This window comes from Jaculus jaculus, chromosome 3, assembly GCF_020740685.1.
Source record: "Jaculus jaculus isolate mJacJac1 chromosome 3, mJacJac1.mat.Y.cur, whole genome shotgun sequence".
In the NCBI taxonomy this organism is placed as follows: domain Eukaryota; kingdom Metazoa; phylum Chordata; class Mammalia; order Rodentia; family Dipodidae; genus Jaculus; species Jaculus jaculus.
In genome coordinates, this window is record NC_059104.1 from 107,717,422 (window position 1) to 107,738,812 (window position 21,391).

The 21,391-nt window shown below is 42.3% G+C and overlaps 1 long non-coding RNA gene across 1 annotated transcript; it reads left to right on the top strand.

The window, feature by feature from the left end:
• Nucleotides 1-502: 502 nt before the first annotated feature.
• LOC123459267 lies at nt 503-5,786 on the top strand. Its single transcript, XR_006636167.1, has 4 exons — nt 503-586; nt 3,346-3,386; nt 3,822-3,843; nt 5,665-5,786. It is a non-coding gene; the product is annotated as an uncharacterized LOC123459267 (long non-coding RNA).
• Nucleotides 5,787-21,391: the final 15,605 nt, after the last annotated feature.

Below are 21,391 nucleotides of genomic sequence, written 5' to 3' on the forward strand. Positions count from 1 at the left end.
TTGTGCCAATGACTAAGTTACTCTGTTGTGTTCCTAGATGTAGCAGACAGCTCTACAGAAGTGCAACACTTGGACAAGAAAACCCCAACTGAAGTAAGTGAAAAGGTCAAGCAACATTTCCTTGCCTGAAATTACAATGTTGCTTAATTTCTTGTTTTTGGTTGAGGTTGATATAAAATATGACACCAAGCATTACAGGTACTCAAAGATAGCAGATCAAGTTTTGTGGAATAGGAGACTAATCAATACCAACTATTCTCTTATGCAAATGGACATTTGGAAATGGCAGCATCAGGTTACACACCATACCCTAAGCCTCCTCCTATTTGGAATCTGTGTCTTCTTCTATAATGAAGTATTTCGAATTCATGACATAAAGAGAGTTAGAGATATGTTCTCCATGCAGATATCATAGGTTCCCAATAAAGTATCCTTGTTTTGTAAAGGTTTCACTTTTTCACTGCTTCTTGGATGTCTTCTATATAAGGAAGGGAAGTGATACCATGTGCCCACAAGTCCCATGACTTAATTCTTATGATGTTTTTAATTCTATAATTGCAGATAGACACTGATGAAAATTCAACCGGTAAGTATTATAAAATTGTTTGGAAAAGGAAAACTAGATGTTTGGAATACTTACTGAATTCTCTTTGAAAAGTGATAGTATTTTTCACTTTCTGGATGCTGAAAGGATTGAGGATTTTGGAGAGAAAAACAAACAAGTTCTAGTTCAAGTACAAGTGTCAGGAAGCAGTTGCACACATGCTAGGATTGCTTGGGCTTGTGTACTTGACAATGCTGGGGCCTTGTGTGCTAATATGGCTTTTGATTTTGAATACATGTGTGGTTATGTCTGAGGTTATTTTTCCTCAGTAGATATTTGAAGTTTTAAACACAATTGTCCTCAACAAGTTCCTTAGACAAATCTATGGCAAACAAACTTGAACTCTATGTAAATTATTCATCCAGTCTTCAGTGTATTTATGACTGAAGTTGGCTTGATATAACCCTGATACAGAACCTGAACTCTCATATTTGTATGTAGACAAGTGGAAACATGACTCCAGATGTGTGTACCTATCTGTTCCTCTCTGATTCACACTTGTACTTATGCCTTGTCAGGGAGACACTAGCCTGAGAGCTGAGAGTCTCTAGAGTCTGTGAATTCCTGAGGTACTCCAGGCTCTACTTCATAGATCCTATCTATCCATAGAGTTCCCTCAGTTGTCATATAAACTATACAAGTAACAGAAAGGTGTTTCCACAGACTTTGGAATAATCCTTCATGAGATGAGCCCAAATATAACCTGGTTAAGCCCAGTGCATAGGTTTAGAGATGAAAGCAATCAGCAGGACAACATGAGTTACTTCTGAAAAGTCTTAGGACATGTCATAGAAACTGGCCACAGACATAAAATGTATTCAATAATTTTATGTACTTGACAATTTAACCTTAATATTAAAAATGTCTATTAAAGAACTTACAAGAGGAATAAACAAGAACTGAAAGATTGTTGTCTGCCTGGTTACCATACTGGTTCAGATTCTCTTATGCTTCTGGGTTAGGAGCATCAGTGCCCAAACCCTGCCAACCCCCAGCTGAACATGTCTATGGAGACTGTCTAGTGTGGCCTCTGTAGCCACTTACTCAACAGAAATACAGGGCCTGTGAAATGAAGAATGAAAGGAAAGTTGTGATTATCTTTGTAAGGATTCTTAACACTTTTGTAACTTTTTGTATATTCATGAAACACAGGACATCAGTTAATACAATGGAGTTTCCTAGTATCAGTTCCAGGACCCTGAAAAAAGTTTGTTTAAAGTGCCATGGGGATTATATAGAATGGTGCAGTATAGTAGTAACATAGGCAGATCTGATAGTTTTGGTCCATGTAAAGACCACATGACATTTTTCATTGACTTCCAAATGAGAAGAAGTGACCAGAATGTCACCACATCATAGTATATAGTTAAGGTCTTGTGTGTACTGATCATCTTATACCATCATAATGTGGACTCTGAGCATAAATACAGAGACTTACTTCCACAGTTAAGGCCTGATCCTCTACCCATACTTCTTCCACAAAGGAAGACAGTATAGTCCAGGAAGAAAGAAATGACTACATTCTTCTGGCTATGAGTCTAATGTAGTTACTAATCACCTAGGAAGTCTAAAGGGAGGGCAAAGCTCAGTATGTAGGATGCCCCAAGGCAGCATTCCTTCTGACCTGCTTCTTCATCTACACCCTGCTTTCATAGTAAGTAGTGTGGTGACTGTTTTGTGTGTCCTTTTTAATAAACCAAATAAATGATCTAGAGATGCTTGTTTAGACAGTTGATAAGTAGGCATGAATGTATGTCACACAAACTCAAATCTGTAAAGATTTGGCCATTTTCCATTGCCTAGAAATAAAATGGAAAACTCTATTTGCTACAGCTAAAAATTTAAGTGTTTCTTCCTAGGATAATTTAAATTTTAATTTTATTTCCTGTGCTAAATTTTGTGAATCAGGTCTCTTAGCATCATGTCACATACACAGAAGGCCCTGGGATTTAAGGAAGATGTCACAAAGATCTGCTTCATAGATTGTGACAAAATATCCACTTACTATCCTGATCACAGTGAAACAAAAGAGTGTGCCCACAGTTCATAAAGACAACATGATGTTGAAAATGGTGTGCTAGTATTGAATGGTTGTAGTTTAACTTGAGACTTCTATATTTGAGGATTATGTAGCAAAACTGTAGTATTAGAGATATAATTCATTTGCTAGCATGGAGACCATTTCATCATCAAAAATGCATTTAATCAACTTACATATCCTGTGCAAAATGGCAGCCTATACCAGAATTCTGTATCCAAGTATATTGCAATGGCCTTGTAAATGTCATGAGGACCTTATCAATTTAGATGGTTAAAAACATGAAGGAAGAAAGACAAGAGTTTTCCATTGAATGTCAGTGTACAGTATATGTCATCATGGCTTCATTATTTGTTTTAATTGTGAGACAGGGATTTCATGAAATTCACCATGATTTACCCCAAACCCTTCTGGCTTCACTTTCTGGGTGCTGGAATGACAGACATGTGTCATCCAATTCACTTCACTGTGATTATAGTGTATCATTTATAATGTCTGTAACTGTAAGGCCAAGGTTTCTATGAGTCATTTGTTCCCGCTCCTTTCCCATACTTTTCTAGTCTGGAGGAGAGCCCACCAGCAGCTTAGTCCACAATTGCTAATCATCCACCTCCCTATGCCCTTGTCCATATAACTAAAGCTCCCCAAGTGATCTATAACCACCACTTACCAGCATACTGACAGTTGCTCTGTTTCATCCTAGGTGTGTCATCAGCACAGTCACCAAAGGAACCACAACACGAGGTAAAGCACTTTTCTTCAACTTCTATAGAAATACAGCTCTGTGTTTCAATCAATGAGAATAATTCTTGCACAGACATTTGTAGCTGGTGGTGTGGAGGTAAATTTAACTCTCCAACAAACCAACTCATGACTCTCTAAGACAATTAATGTCACCACATTCTTCTCCATAGAAGGATTTCCCCCAGTAATGATTTTCCTTCTCATAGGAAGGATTTTGCACTGTCTGTGTAAATGGTCTTGAGAAGTACACTGTGCCTGATAAGCATTTTTCCTTTGTAGTGGTGTGTTATGTGACAGTTTTGAGTTGTGTAGCCATTGACTGAGCCTACTGTTCTCCTATCTGTTTGCCTAAGTTATCTAAAGACAGCCAAACCTATGTAAGTAAGTGAGTGGTATATCTTTATCCTCACCTTGTTTCCTTTGCTATACTTGCAGGACTCTAGCAATCTGAAGCCTGGTATGTATTCTAAATTAGTCATGTGTTTAAGAACTATTCTACTGTTTTAGTGCCAAGATCCCTGACCGGAATTCCTGATAGGAATGAGGGTTAGGTGTGGGATTTCATTGAGATGAAATGATTCTTCCATGAAGTCTGTAAGGACAATTAATGTAAAACTAAGGGTGATGTTCAATGAGTCAGTGTTGCCTCACCTGGTGTAGGAAAGATTAGTGATCCACTCTTTCTACTGACTTTCTTGTGGAAGTTAGTAATGCAAATCAATGGAATTTTATAAGTAGTGGGATTGTCAAGTGTGAAGATGGATTAAATGATCATGTTTCTAATTAGATCCAATGAGAGAGAGTACCAGGAATGGTCAGATTATGCCTTCTGCTCTGATGTCAGAGAGTATCTAAAACATGTCAGTGAGCACAAGGAAATACGTGCAGAAGCCTAATGCTTTTATCTTTTCAGAGACATCATTGAGACAGTGGGGTCTTCAAGCTCAGGATTGCCTTGTATGGGCTATTATTTAAATCATTTTTCCCCCAAAGACTTATTCTTCCAGCTCATGCAATTGGAAAACCTCTAAGCCTATCTTATTTCCTCTCAGAAACTGTGGCCATGACATGTTGTGTTGAGTTTTATGCCCTGACCTCTGATACAGGGAATGTGGTGGGTCACAGCTATCACATGACACTGACATGAACCTAGAGATAAGGTCTTCTTGTGTAGGGCCATGGAGAAGCAATGTGTCATGCATTGACTCATGTCCCTCCTCTCTGACCATATCCTGCAAACACTCTTTTCATGATACCTGTTACCCAGAGGTTTCTCCACCATGTTTTTCCTATTTCCTGAGTGACCTGGTAACTTTGGACACTGTGCCTAGCCAGCCACAAAGACTTCAGGATTCCCTCTACCTTCTATTTTTCCTGATCATGGATGCTAGCTAGATATGCCTGAGGAACCTGGCCTAACTGTCTTGCATAGAGTTCCCAAACACAGTTCTCCTGAATGGGCCTTCCTTTAATTACCATTTTCTCTCTTGCTGTCCTTTTTCTCCCACTATATAAGGTATATACCCACCTTCCTCTCTCACAAAACTAACTAGACACACAAATTGAACTGGAAAAAAACAAAACAAAACAAAACAGAACATCCCACATTTTAGGCACAACATGTCCCAAAAGACAATTGTGTCTAAAACTTATTGAATTCAGTGTTTTTACTCAGAGAACAGAGGTAAAAGGCTGCTTTTGACCCATTAAAGCAAGCAGGAGAAATGAACAGAGAGGGAAGACCTCAGTGCCCCAGCATCAGCCAGAAGAGTTATCTCTAGTATGAGACAAGTCCCAGAAAGAGAACCAAAAGTGGCAGAAAATTGTTTCTGACCTTAGGGGCGCCTAGGGTGAAAGGGGAGGAGTCACTCACCTAGCATGGCCAACATAATTCCTCCAGGGACCATTCAGTATTGTGATATAAAATTGAATAAAACTCCTCCATAACTTGACCCTTTCACCCCCCTGTCCCCAATGACAACTGCACTGGAAGATGTCACTGATGAACCACCAACACATACATTAGAGCACAGCAGTGGTGCTGAAAGCTAATCATTCATACCTTCCCCAGAAGCAACTTCTTGACCTGGGGTCCTAGAACATGTATGGAAAGGTTGATTAGAGCCAAGCATCTTATTTATTCAGGTGTTATAAATTTTGCTTATGGATTATATTTATTGTACTCAATTCCTATACTTGTCATGTAAGTGTCACAAGGAAGGAGTTCATTAACCTCTTTTATATGCATCAAATCACTTGAGTGTGCTCTTTTTCCTAGGTCACCACAAGGACTCACCACCTCATGTGGTTGGGGACTCTGGCTTCGCAACCCAAAAATGACACAATTTCAATGCTGGTGGCTCCATCTTCACTGGGATTAAATATTATCCTTGATGGCCACCTCATGTAGATGAAGTCCCTGGTGAAGAGTAAAGCCACCTAAACCAACCCCAAAACCATACTGTGATTATTTTAGGACTAGAGGATGAGTATCACTACTCAGAAAATAAGAAAGATTATGGTAAACCAAACAAATGAAGAGGTTTTAATGAAGACTTTTCTGATAGATAACAATATAAAACAAAACTTACAAGACAACAGGCACCAATTTAACACCTACATTGATTATTTGAAGCTTTCATGGAAGAAAAAAAAAACCATATGTTTAAAGGAAGCTACTTATTGCGAGATCCAACAGTGAAAATGTGACAACAGCATAATAAGCAAAAACACCACCTGAAGAAGGAGGAAGAAAAAAGGAGAAAAAAGCAAAAGTTGAAAAGGAAGACAACCCATGGCCCCCACCACATATGAAGGACAAACTAGGTCCACCGCAACAGAACAACCATGCAGGGCATCCACCCCAGCAGACAGAGCACTCAGGGTTCACACCCTCTCAGGAAGATCACGCAGGGCACCCACCATAGAAGGAAGACTACATGGGGCATGTGCCCCAAGAGGAAGAGCACACAATGCTGCCACCACAAGTGGAAGGCCTTGTTGTCACCCACATTAGGAGTAAGAACTTATGGGGCACCCACCCAAGAAGAAGACCACACCAGAAACAGCACCACAGGTGAAAGACCATGCAGGAACCCCAATCCCAGGAGAAAGTCCTCACAATAGTGCCCACCCTAAGAAGACTGCAGGAGCCCCCATCCCAGGAGGAAAACCTCACAGTAATGCCCACCCTAAGAAAACCATGCAAGAACACCCACCCCAGGAGGAAAACCTCACAGTAAAGCCCACCCTAAGAAGAAGACCATGCAGGAGACTCCACCCCAGGATGAAGGCCTCACAGTAATGTCCACCCTAAGTATATCATGCAAGAACCCCACTCCAGGAAGAAGACCTCATAGTAATGCCCACCCTCAGAAGAAGACCTCAAAGTAATGCCCAACCTAAGAAGAAGACCATGGAGGAGCCCCCACCTCAGGAGGAAAACCTCACAGTAAAGCCCACCCTAAGAACGAGAACATGCAGGAGCCCCCACCCAAGGAGGAAGAACTCACAGTTATGCCCATCCTAAGGTGTTTGTTCATGGATATGTTCTTACAAGTGTGTGAGATTGTGCAATCACTCAGATCCCATATCAAATTGTTAAGGTGAGTTAGCTAGCACACAAGCCCATGGCACAATCTCAGAATTAGGGTCTTGACTTGGAACTCATCCATCCCCTTTGAAAACTACCGGCCCCCTGGGTACTGAGCACATCTCCAAGATGATAAGAAAATCCAATCCAAGTCACCAGGTGGGTTGACCTACTGTTTTCTACTCTCAGAGTAAATATTTTCATATTCTACCCTTTGTGTCTATGCTTGTGAATTTTTTGCTAATTAAAAGTCAAGAGCTTGTGCAGCCTTGGTTGTGGAATTACAGTGCCCAGTGTTCTAACCCCTAAAGTACATCTGTCCAGAGCTGAGGAAAGTTCTGTGGCTCCCAATTCCCATAACACCAAAATACAGACAGATTTACATTTAAAGCACAAATGCTGGCCAGACTATGCTTAGTGCTGTGATATACCCTCTAGCCTTGTTTCCTGAGAAGAGATGGGCATTTGCAATCTCACCCTGCCCCAGGAGCCTATGTCAAGGCTCAGGATCTGTCTCTAAAGTCAGTTGCCGTATCTAACTTTCAAAAACTACTCTCATTTTAAAGAAGTTGTGAGAATTTTATATCCAAGGAATTCCAGAAAGCATTTTTATAATGAGTTTATAGAAACCTTGCTAACAGTTTCAGAATTTCCTGGCTTAGTAGGTAAAGGCACTTGCTTGCAAAGACTGCTGGCCTGAGTTCAATTCCCCAGTACATACAGACAGATACCCAAAGTGTCACAGGCATTTGGAGTTTGTTTGCATAGCAAGAGGCTGTGACTTCATGAACTTTGGCTTCTCAATTAAAACTTGGGGAATCTGGGTAAAAAGATAACAAAATGGGGTGGGTGGAATTCATTCACTTTATCATTAGTAGTCCTTTCCAATGCCTAGATTCCTGTTGGTAAACTCCAACTCAATCACGTGCCAACTATTGTCCTGGAGCTGAAAACTCCAAGAACAGGAACATCCAGCCACTCAGGTCCCAGGTTCCTTTGTGGGACACAGAGTCTTACATAGACCCTGTGTGTGTATGATGGTGAAATAGAAGGGAAGCTTGGGAGCCATGAGGTCACTTAGTAATCTTCCCAGGGTGTCCCAGAAGCAGGGTTGAATGGGAAAGTATTTCCAACTGAACTCTTGGGAGGATGCTGAGCCAGACATTGTAATGATTATGAGATCACAGTATGAAAGGAGGGGCAAGCAGGATTTGGTTGAGGAAGATATCAAATGGCTGTATAATCTTCTCAGTCTTTACCAAAGAGATGTGTTCTCTGGAGAGCAGACTGGCTGACAAATTCCTGAGTCAGCCTGACACTGCCAGGCATCCCTACCCACCTGCTAGGTCTGTGCACATGGAGCTTGCTCATGAATCACCCATGTAGGTCTTTCCTTGGAAGGAGATCTAGGCAACCCAGAAGTATGGTTGCCTCAGTGGAATTTTCATAGAATGAGGAGAATATAAGGCATGACTTGAAAAGCAAGCATCAGGTGGAAAAGTGGAATGTGATGTGTGTTCATATGTAGAACTGTGTATTACATTTCTCATGGCTATGACAAAATACTTGACAAAAGAAATGCAAATACCATCCATCATGGTGGGACAGGCATTGTGGCAGAAGTGAGGCAGGTGGTCATGTTGTGTCTGCAGTCAAGGAGCAGAGAGAAATGAATGTGGGTGCTTAGCTTGCTTTCCTTTTATTCAGTTGGGGACACCAGCCAATGATGGTGCCACCTGTATTCAGGATGAGGCTTTCCTACACAGTAAACAATTCTGAAAACGTCCTCAGAAAACATTCCTGGAAATGTGTCTCCAAAGTGATGTTGACAATCAATATTAACAAATGGAGGACGGGCAGTGGCAGAGGACATTGATGTTAAGGAGTATGGAGGAAGCCACCAGGTTCCTTGTAGGGGCAGAGTATAATGAAAGTGCAAAAATAGAGGGAAGTGGGAAGGGAGGAGGGGCTGGACCTTGCAGGGCCAAATCAAGCAGTTTGCATATGACTCTTCAGGTCTGAATATTAACTTAGGGGTAATTGGAGGGGATATATTGTTGTTGCTACATGAAGGTGGTGCCCTGAGGCATGGAGGCAGAAGACCCAGTTGGCCAACTATTAGCCAAAGAATGTTTTCATTGAAAGATGTCCCCCTAGAACAGTCTCTGATGTCCACATACAGATTGGGATGGCCTAGGATTCCCATTGGCCATAAGGAAGTGGCAATAGACCCCTAGGCCTCAGCAAGGCCTAACAGTGTCTGCCTTTTCACTCCTAGGAGAAGCTAATCATTGCAACAATAGTAACTCCTCCATCCTGCCTCACATCAGTTCCTTATGCACCCCCATCCCCGATCTCCTATCAGTATGAAGCAAATCCCAAATACAATAGCATTTGAGATGTATCCTTCTAAAATGAGAAGACATGTTAAAACATATTACCCAGGCTAGTGAGATGGCTTGGTGGTTAAGGTGCTTGCCTGCAAATCCTAAGGACCTATATTTGACTCTCCAGCTTCCACATTGGCCAGATGCACAAAGGTGAGACAAGGGCAAGGTTGCACATGCCAACTAGATGTCACAAGCATCTGGATTTTGATTGCAATGGCTGAGGCTGTGGAACACCAATTCTCTCTCTCTCTCTCTCTCTCTCTCTCTCTCTCTCTCTCTGTTTCTCTCTGTCTCCCTCCTTTACTAGCTCTAGAATAAAAAATAATAACCCTAGCATTTTGAAGATACCAGGCAATGGCAGTTTTTGGAGGCAGATGTTGTGTGTAGTTGAGAAGAGTACAGAGCTGATCTTGCAGGTTGTGTTCGGGCACTGTTCCTCCCTGAAGCCCTTTGAGCATAAGAATTCTGTTGTTTACTATGTACAAAAGACCTCCATAATAAGAGGAAAAGAGCATGATATCAAAATAAAAGAGAGACTGAAGCCGGGCGTGGTGGCGCACGCCTTTAATCCCAGCACTCGGGAGGCAGAGGTAGGAGGATCGCCATGAGTTCAAGGCCACCCTGAGATGACAGAGTTAATTCCAGGTCAGCCTGGACCAGAGTGAGACCCTACCTCGAAAAACCAAAAAAAAAAAAAAAAAAAAAAGAGAGACTGATTGAGAGAGAGAGAGGGAATATGATGGAGAATGGAGTTTCAAAGGGGAAAGTGGGAGGAGAAAGGGCATTATCATGGGATATTTTTTATAATCTTGGAAGTTGTTAATAAAAAAGTAAAATTAAAAAAAAATTCTGATATTTATTCTGTCTTTCTTGAGTATGATGCAACAGATGAAGAAAATAGTGGGGTTCAGCCTCATTCACTGTTGGTGGGAATATAAGATGGTACAACCACTTTGGAAAGCAATATGAAGACTTCTAAAATGGTTGACAATAGAGTTACCTGTTGGGCCTTGAGAGGCCTGGACGTGAGGCCTAGTGGAACTTCCTGAGCCTAACTGCCTCTGCCCAGCTATGACTCAGCAGGGGGCCAAATGGCCTCTGGCCTGCCACTTCCGCACAGGAAGTTAGAGGCCCCTGCTCATGCGTGCTTACAACCAATCATCTCAAAGGTCACGGTATGCTATTGGCCCTTACATCTCACCCCACCCTAAAGTATCCACCTTTGTTCTCAACATTATATAAACACCCGCCTGTAACAATAAAGTGAGTTCCTGCTTCGAAAGGACTCCCAACTCAGTGTGGTTTTTCTCCTGTGGCCAGGAGAGGTTTCTGGGTCCTCCGACGCTCATCATCCCCTCAACCCCTAGGAAGGAGCGGGAAGGAGCCCAATAGTTACCAACAGACCCAATTATTCCCTTGCTGGGAATTTACCCTAAAAGCTCCACACCTCAGTTCAGAGAGATTTGCTCAACTATGTTTAAAGCTGCTCAATTCATAATTGCTAAGAGCTTGAATCATCCCAGATATCCATCATTAGAGAAATGGATAACTAAGATGTGATACATCTACATGATGGAATTCTACACAGCACTAGGGATAAATGACACAATGAAACTTGAAGAAAAATGGTTGACCTGGAACAGATCATTCTCAGTGAACTCACCAAATAATAGAAAGATAATTGTCACAGGGTCTCACTCATCTGTGACTCCTAACCTCAATCTGCCTGAGATGCTGACATACCTAATAAGTATCCCCGAGGGCTGGACAACAGGAAGGGTGGAGTTGGAGGGGAGGGTAAGTGTTGGGATGAGGGACACGAAACTGGACCCAAATGACAATGGTACCATAAAATTCTCCATCCTATAAGACAGACTAAATGGCTGAACCTTCATCAGGTCCTTAGAGGGAACACCTGAATCACAGGGCTCTGGAGAGGGTATGATGAAGACTAACCTTAGTCTTCTCCTGTTTTTTTTTTTTTCTCTCTCTCTCCCCTCTTCTTTCTCCTTTCTTTGTCACTTTTATATTATTTATCTTTTTCTTTCTTCTCTTCCTTGATGCTGACCTGTAACTCCAGGAATAGCATGTGGTTAACATCCACAATGAGCTACTGAGCAGAGAGACCTACATGGTTTCCCAAAAGACATGTTTATGTCAGAGTACTTGATGACCCACCAAATGTTAGTGGTAAGACTCTACTGCCAAACATGCTACATGCTATTGGTATGGAACATGGAGTGACCTGGCTGGAATCTGGAAAAGAGTCAGTCCTGTGACAGTTAGCTTGTCCAGTGCCAGAAGGTGCTACATGAGCAACTGGGAGAAAATAACCAATATCTGTCCCAATGACTCATGGTCTAAGCTACTCAGCAACAACCAACCTGACATGATTCTCACACAAGTGCAATAGCGGCACACAGCCATGGTGGGTAACCTACTGCTGTTGATTTGGTGAACTGATCTGCTCAATGGAATGGAACCCATAGCTGCAGCTGGGAAACAAGTTAGACACATATCCCCAAACAAGCCTGTTCTCCATTACCAAGCTCCCACCAATCGTGGCTACCACAGGTCCTACACCTATTAAATTCTCTCTAAAATAATAATGGTTATCCCATTTATCTGGTGCTGACGTCACTCTCTATTGCAGAATTTACTTCTCTTCTTCAGGCAGATGGAGAATCTGAGGAGAGAATCAGCACTTTGCACCTCACCAGGACCCCAGCTGAACCCAAGAGTAATTGGCGAAATGAGCTTTACTGATGAACCTGGTACCAACACAAGGGTGAAAGAGATAGACAGAGAGAACACTCACCTCCTACTAAACCAGATATCCAGAGACACAGAGGCTCCCAAGGCCTCATAACTGAAGTAGATCTAAAATGAACCCAACATGGCTCAGGGAAATTTGTGGAAGAGGGGGTGGAAAGATTGTTAGAGCCACAAGTTGGGACATTATGCACAGAGACATTGTGTCTTACCCATAACTGATGGCTAACCCCACAATGCATGATCCACATAACCCAGCAAGGAGGGTCCCTACAGAGCAGGAATGACAGGGAGGAGGCTAACAATGGAACCAATGTTGCTGTATACACACTGTGTACATAACTAGTTTAAAAAAAAGAAAGAAAGAAAGAAAGAAAGAAAAGAAAAAGAAAAAGAAAAAGAAAAAAAGAATGGCGTTCAGGAATGGAGAGGTGGCTCATGGGTTAAGATGCTTGCCTAAAAAGCCTAAAGACCCAGGTTTGATTCCCCAGAAGTACAAGGTGGCGTATGTATTTGGAGTTAGTTTAGAGTGCCTAGAGGCCCTGACATGCCCATTTTTCTTCTCTCTCTCTTTCTCTGGTAAATAATAAAATATTTTTAAAAGAATGTGGTCCAGCCTTCTGATTAAGAAAATATGATCATCTTACCAAAAGCTGAAAATCAGAGGTGGTCTTCAATAAATTCACAAGAAGACAATGCAGAAGAAAAAGATTAAAGACATGACTTGCACCCAGCAGAGAAGGGTGGCAAGAGAGATGATCATGAAAGGACCTCCAGCAATGAAAAGTGGCATGTCTGGCAGCATCTGACCAGGGTACTCAGAACCTCATGGAGGAAGAGAACAGTGCAGAGAGAAAGGGGAACATAAGGTGCTGTGGGGAAGTGGAGATGAGTGAGCCTCCTTTGTGGGCACATGCACCTGGGTGAAGCAAAGTTCCATTGTCTTGGACACAGGAGGCTTTCCTGCTCTGCCTTGGCACTGCACTTAACCCCTTGTCTCTGTGTTCTTCACTGAGTGCAACTAATTTTATATTTGGTGCCATTGTAAGCTTTAACCTGGGTTCGGACATCTTCTTTCCCTTCAGATTGAGACCTCTGACCCATCATTTTGCTTCCCATCCTTGAGTTGCTATAGTGTCTTGATCTAGATCATATTCTACAGTTTGCATTTTGCTGACTGTATCCTCAAAGGGTGTGTTCAATGTGTTTCTATTTTCCTCAGCATAATGTAAGTGGGGTGGGGCAATTTTAAATCATATGAGAGAGATTTGAAGTGGCCTAGGCTTTCTCATTCATGACCACTCAGTGAAACTGTCCCAGCAGCCTGCTAGCAGGTGGCAGAGATGGACCCTGTCCTGCAGGGCTGAAGGCACAGCCAGGAAAACAAAGCCAGAACATGTTTGGGTCTCATACAACTGCTCCTCATTGCCACAGTCTGGGCAGGCCTTGAATTTGTGACCTTCCTGCCTTAGCTCCTAAACAGCTGGGATTACAAGTCTGTATCATTAAGCTGGGTTTTGGCTAACTAATAACAGGAATAACAGAGGGCACAAGTATTCTGGTGTGGTGTTCCAATTCAACTTGGATAGGGTCTCTACCTTCCTCTGATTTCTGCACTGGCTGCCCCATGGTCATGCCCTTGGCAGTTGCTTCCAATGTTGAAAAGTTTTGCATTTCTTATTGACGACAGCTTATTTTCTGCACCAAATACTATGGGTGCTATGGGGGGAGGCTTGCTTTGCTTGGACTTCCTTTGTATGACCCTGCTGAGTGCCGGCCATGGCAAGTTAATGAGCACCATGCTTCATGAACTGAGGAAGAAATGGGATGTCTGAGCAAACAAAAGAAACCAAGATAAGTGTGTTGGCACACACGTTTAATCCCAGTACTCAGAAGGCAGAGGTAGGAGGATCACCAAGAGTTTGAGGCCAACCTGAGACTACATAGGTAATTCCAGGTCAGCCTGAACCAGAGTGAGACCCTACCCCCCTCCATAAAAAGAGGGAGAGAGAGAAAGAAAAGAAAGAGAAATCAAAGGGCAATGTAGCCAAGAGGAAACTACAAAGTAAAAAGTGTCTGCTGTATTTGGCCATCAGGTTGAGGCAGCCCCTGAGGGAAAGCCTCACTGGAGTGGGAGCAAGACACCCAAGTTCTAGGGTTATGGCTAGGGCATGTAAGCACCACTCACTTTCCAGAACCCTTTTTGGCATTTAACAGAATCTTGAGACTGAGTGACTGGTCATAAAGATACATCATTGTATCTTTATGCATTGCATTATTCTATTTTTCTTTGAATAAATGCATAATACTAACTTTATTGTGTTGACTTTAGAAGGGATAGAAAGGATAAGTGGCTATGAAGAACATAAGTTTGAGCAGAGGGCCATTGGTTTTAATCCAAGAGGCTTGAACATGTTTAAATCTTGGTAAGAAGATGTGGATAGGAAGAGAAAGAATTTGAAGAATGATTAAGGGAGAGAAGGATAAAATTACAAATGCACATGGGAGGGTTTGCCTTCATGTGTAGCAAAAACTTTTTTGAGATAGGGTTTAGCTATGTAGCCCAGGCTATGCTTTTACCTGCAATCCTCCTACCTTGGTTTTCCCAAGTCAAGGAAAGACTTTTCTTTGCAGAAAGGAGAACAAAGAGAAGTAAATACATTTGTTTAAAAGGAGGGAAGTGCTGAGCGTGGTAGTACATATAGTGGCCCTAGCACTTTGGAGGTGAGGGCATGAGGAACAAGAGTTCAAGGCCAGCCTTGGGTACATGACACCTTTTGTCAAAACAGTAACAATAAAGCACACAGAGAAATAAAAGCAACAAAAAAGGAGATATGTTTATCCAGGCTGTGGAGCAGAAATCTAAAGAGATCACACATAATGATCTTTCTTTTCTCTATCAAGGAGGCAAGGTGGTTATGAAAAAAGAAAGTTCTGGAACAGCATGTGGAAGTACTAAGAGGCAGAGTAAATAAAGGTGTGTGGTTTTGGACTGCACAAAGATGTCCTTGTCAAGCACTTAGCAGGGGCTAACAATACAGTATCTTGAACTTGGAGCCCAGGGGCTCATTTGTGATGATTCAGTCAGCACATGTATGTCATCCTGTCTCTTGTCATATTTATAAGTCTGGGTGTACAATGAAGTGAAAGCAGGTGTGTTGAAAACCAACCACAGTTGGGATTTGGTCAAGTTGGTGAAAAATTACAATTATGGAGTTGGATGTATTAACAAGAAAGTTAGTGGTGGTTCACTGGATCAGGAAGATGGACTGAAAGGTAAGAAAACAAAGCAGAATGCACAGGGAAATATGTCTAAGAAGATGTGAGGTGTATGTGGTGTCTTGTGCTTGAAATTCCAGTACTCTGGATCCTGTCATAGGAAGATTGTTTGGGCTAGCTGTATGCAGGCACACTGTAAAGCATTATGTCCAATAGAGCTTCCACTCAGAGCCCAGGAAAGAAGATTGTTTAGAGCCAGCCTGGACTTCAGAATGAGATCCTATTGCAAAAAGAGAAGAAAAGAAACAAAAACCAACCAACAAAAGTGTGAATGATGCTGGGCATGGTAGTGCACACCTTTAATCCAAGCACTCAGGAGACAGAGATAGAAGGATTTCCTGCCATGAGTTCAAGGCCACCCTGAGATTGCAGGGTGAATTCCAGGTCAGCCTGAGCTAGAGTAAGACCCTGCCTCGTAAAACAAAATGAACAAACAAAAACAAGAAAGAAAGAAAGAGAAAGAAAGAAAGGAAGAAAGAAAGAAAGAAAGAAAGAAAGAAAGAAAGAAAGAAAGAAAGAAAGAAAGAAAGAAAGAAAGGAAAAGTGTGAAAGATCACAAGTAGAAGAGGAAGAATAGGATCAGGGATCAGAGATTGTCTTGTAGTACCCAGCCCTTAGTATAACTTAATACAATGTGTTCTCATCATGAAGAGTGCAAAGCCAAAATAAATAGCCAAGATCTGAAAGCACAGAAGGTTTATTACCTGTAGCAAGTAAGGAGAGCATGAGAGTTGTCTCCAAAGCCATCCTCTCTCCAAACAAGGGACATACAGTGATTGCATGCAGGAGTTGTATACGGACCAGTCCATTTTTAAGCTTGCTCAGCTAAGGCTATGGAGTCAATCCCTGAGCATCACTTGAATGATGCTGGCTGACAGTCACTTTCCTGGGCTCTGAGTGGAAGCTCCATTGGACACAATGCTTTACAGTGTGCCTGCATACAGCTAGCCCTGGTGACAGGGAGGGCATTCTTGCATGCATAGTAGGTGTCATATTTTCTCTCCTGCCCTGGTATACATGGCAACCACAGTGTCATGCTAGTAACAATAAACTATGACTGAAGAGAAACATGTCTGAGTAGCCTCATTTTCATTGGATTCAAACTGAGAGATATCATCACCTGGAAACTTGCTGCTGGCCTTGGAGGGTTTTGTTGTTAAGGTTTCAAATGAAACTCAGGGCCTTGCACATACACATTCTGCTCTGCAGCCACAACCCCAGCCCCTGCTCTTGGAATATCCTACTCAGCTGGTTTTTCTTGTGGATATTTGAACCCGTCTTTGAACACCAGAAAATTCATAAGGGGGTTGAGACAGAACTCAGCTGTGTGCAATTAAAAAGACACTGTTTCTCTTTGATCCAGATGCATATTGAGTTGTGGTTGGGTGGTGGGAAACATGGAGCTTTTTAAAGAAGGCAAGTCTCAGCCCCACTCCAAGTGCAGTCCCCAAGTCCCCTTCTTCTGCTTCTGGAAACTTCCAGTGCAGGGGAGAGTAGCTCACAGGATGTTTGACATGCCAGTGACAAAAGAGACTAAAACATTGCAAATCCATTTGCTACAAAATTGGGATAAATGCTTAATATGTACTGGGGGGGGGGCAGAAAGAAAGAGGGAGAGAGAGAGAGAGAGAGAGAGAGAGAATCAAATCTTTCTGAACCTCATCCTCTGGTCTGTGGACTTCATTCATCAAATTCATAAGAGAGGAATTCAAAACACCCCAAATTATCAGTGCATTGGGCATATTTTTGTTCAGTGGTCAGGAACCTCCAAATTCCTATACCATTGCTAAGCAAGGCAGGAACCTTCAGGGGAGAATCCTGTGTTAATACACCTTCAAAGTGCTCTTGAGCTAACCTATGCTACAAACAGAAACCCAGAGGAATTCCTGACTATCACTTTTATATATGTGCTTCACAACTTTGAGCTAAACACACCAAAAATAATGTATCTACTACCATTTCTTCTTTTCTCTGTGTGTGTGCGTGTGTGCTTATGTGGTATGGTGTGGGTGTTCTGTCATGCGGCACCTCGCTCACTCACCTGCAGCAGGAGACATTTGCTGCAGTGGCTGGAGTGCAACAGTTCTGCAGCACACTTTTATCCAGTCTATGTTTTGAGCCAGAGTTTCTTGCAGATTCCAAAGCTTGCAGGACTTTGACAATTCTTGGGTCTCCTCTGTGGGAATGGGATACGGGTGTGCATGACTATGTCCAGCTGTTTACATGGGATCTGGAGATTCAAACGCTGGCTGTCTCAGGCATCCTAAGGCCTGCAGGCTTGCACAGAAGTGCAAATAACTGACCTTCATTTTTTTAAATATATGATCTTAAGGACTCATGTTTGGCTCTCCAGGTCTCAGGTACTCCTGATGCATATTGACACAAGCATGCAAGGTTGCACAAGGTCATGCACACATCTGGAGTTTCATTGCAGTGGCTGGAGGCCCTGGCATGCCAACTCTCTTTCTCTCTCCTACTCTGTCGCATAAAAAGGCCATTCAGAGCTTCAGAGATGGCTTAGCAGTTAAGTGCTTGCCTGTGAAGCCTAAGGAACCCAGTTCGAGGCTCGATTCCCCAGGATCCACGTTAGCCAGATGCACAAGGGGGCGCACACATCTGGAGTTCGTTTGCAGTGGCTGGAGGCCTGGCTCGCCCATTCTCTCTCTCTCTACCTCTACCTCTTTCTTTCTCTCTCTCTCTCAGTCACTTTCAAATAAATAAATAAATACAAATACAAAACAAAAAACATTTTTTTTCAGTAGCCAGGTATGGTGGCTCACACCTGTAGTTTTTTTCCTCAATTTTTATTAACATTTTCCATGATTATAAAAAATATCCCATGGTAATACTCTCCCTCCCCTACAAAACAAACAAACAAACATTTTTTTAAAAAAAGGCCATTCATCTGGGCTTGCTTCAAAGGTTTTTTGTTTGTTTGTTTGTTTTTGAAAAACCTTTTGTCTAGCACTCAGGAGGCAGAGGTAGCAGGATTACTGTGAGTTTGAGGCCACCCTGAGAATACAGAGTTAATTCCAGGTCAGCCAGAGCTAGAGTGAGACCCGACCTTGAAAAACCAAAAAACCAAAACACCTTTTGTGCTTCAGTTTTGGAAGGAGTGTGTCAGCCTTCCTGACTAGCCAGAACAGCAGCCTCTTCTGAGCAAGGGTTGCTAGGAAGGTTCACTTTTCACTATTCGTCCTTCCATCTCCTTACCTTGACCCTCCCGCCCATTCTCCCTACACCTCTGCTTGCTTCTTATTTGCTTGTTTCTTTTTTTAACTTTTTATTTTATTTTGTTTGAGCTGCTGCAAAGGAACTCCAGACAGATGTGTCACCTTGTGCATCTGGCTTACATGGGCCTTGGGGAATTGAATAAGTTCTTTGGCTTCACAAGCAAGCACCTTAACTGTTAAGCCATCTCTCCAGTCCTGTTTCTTGTTGGTTATAATCCCTATGTGTTAGGAATAGCAAGTAAAACTTGTAATCCAACACTGAGGATGCACTATTTTCAGCTACATAAAAAATGGTAACTAGTGTGGGCTACATGAGACTCTGTCTCCACAAAGAGCTTCAAACATTCTCTATAGTACCATGAGTAAGATAGAAAGATATTGATCCATCTTGACTCCCTACTTCCATGTGGTGGACACACTCAGTGCTGAGACAGCAGGATCACCTGGAGAGTGTGTGGAGCAGGACAGGGGCCTGCCGAGGCCACACAAGTTCATGCGTCTTATACCCTTGTAGCTCAGGCCAACCTGTTATTCAGTATGGAGTTGCTGTAGTTACATTCTCTGTCCTGGGATAAAGCACCCAACCAAAAGCAGATGGTAGGAGAAAAGGTGGTACTTTGCTTTAAAGATTCAAGGGGAAACTTCGTGATGGCAGGGAAAAGATGGCATGGGCAGAGGCTAGACATCACCTCCTGTGACAGCAGTTGGAAGATAGCACAAAGACAGTGAGCTGAGACAACACTGGCAAGCTGAGGGCCAGCAAAACTCAAGGCCCACCTCCAGGGTCACACCTTCTTCAGCAGTGCTCCACCTCCCAAGTTACCACCAGCTGGAGACTAAGTAACCAGAACATATTAGTCCATGAGGGACATCTAATTCAAGTGACCATAGTAGCCAAGAAGGGGCATCAACTCCTGATACTTTTGCCTTCACCTCCAAGGACTGGATTTATAAGCATTTTCCATGATTCCCAGATCAAGGATCTTTGTTATTCCATGTGGGTTTGCATCAGAATTTCAAGGGTTGGATAGGTGGTGAAAGGGCAACAGGTAGGAAGGGCTGAAGAGGAAGAGACATGAAGAGGGAAAATAGGATAAAAGAAAAACACTTTGGAGTGCTGAAGATAGGGCTCAGTGGGCAAAGGCACTTGCCTGCAAAGCATAATGTCCCAGGTTCCATCTCTAGTATACATGTAAAGCTACATGTACCAAGATGGTGCATGATCTGCAGTGTGTTTGCAATGATAGGAGATCCTATTGCACCAACATATACCCCCTCTCTCACTGCTTGCAAATAAATAAATAAAAGTTTCCTACAAGTCCTCCTTTTGAGCAGGAAGAGCACTTGGCCACTGGTACATCTTTATATTCCACTTAGAGATGTTTAACCAATAAATGCGCATATATTCAAATATATGAAAATATTAATAATTACCTAGTCAAGGGACACAGGACGGTTTGCACCTTTGTTTTTCTAATTGTTTGTAAATGTTATAATAAAAAAGATGGGAAAAAATTCAGGCATGATGTTTCACACCTTTAATCTTAGCACTCGTGAGGCAGAGGTAGGAGGATCACCATGAGTTAGAGGCCACCCTGAAACTACATAGCGAATTCCAGGTCAGCCTGAGATAGGGTGAGACCCTACTTCAAAAAACAAACAAACAAAAAGGTGGAAAGAAGAAAAGAAAGGCACTGGATGACTGTCATGGAAAGTGTCCACATAGGACACTCACACACGGAAGGCAGCAAGTCCTCACTTGTGTGTTCTGGGCAAGGAATAATAAGGAAGCTGTAGTTGAGGTGCGGTCAGCATTACTCTGCTCCCTGGCCCACTGCCCTCAGCCTGACAAGACGGTACTACTCAAATGTGCTGTGACAGTAATAATAGTCAGGGGATCAGTCAAGAGAACTAAATGAGCACTCAATAAATAGGTGACTGTTGTATAAATAATTTAATAAAACTTGTACTGGTTACCAGTGGTGTAACAGTTGTCTGTAAAAACTGGGGACATTAATATGTGGTGTTTGTCCATTTCCATGATGTAAAATTAGCCCTCCATGGATGATTTCAACCTACTGATGACTTACTTATTTAGCTCACACAATTCTTTACTACTTTTGGAGGTGGGGGCAGCTTGAAGTGTTGGGATTATAGGTGTGTGTGCCACCATATCCATCTTACAAAACTCTTGGATGCTTAATAAATAGATAATTATGTGCTGGGTGTTATAACAACATGCCTGAAATCCTACTACTCAGAGGCCTAGGCAGGAAGATAGTGAGTTGAAGATTAGCCTGGGCTACACATGGACACTTGTCTCAAACCAACAAAAACAAACATGAAATATAAGAAAGATATAATTATGAAGGCAATGTGTATTCAGAATACCATGGAGTCTTGCAAATAGCCACTAATGAATAAAAATGAAATAGAACTATACTTGGGACTATTTCTGTGAAGTTCTGTTAAGAACATGATATGCAGAGACATTTCTCCTACCCCTAAATGTAGGCTAACTTCACAATGCACGGCCCATATACCTCAACAAGGAGGGCCCAGAGAGAGGGGATAGGACTTGGGCGAGCCTAACAATGGTACCAACTTGATGGTACTCACTAAGTACAAAACTAATTAATAAAAAATAAATTAATTAAAATAAAAAACAACACTGAGAATAATGACCTGTAATGTCAAATATGCATGCGATGACTAATCGTCACTGTCAGCCTGACTAGA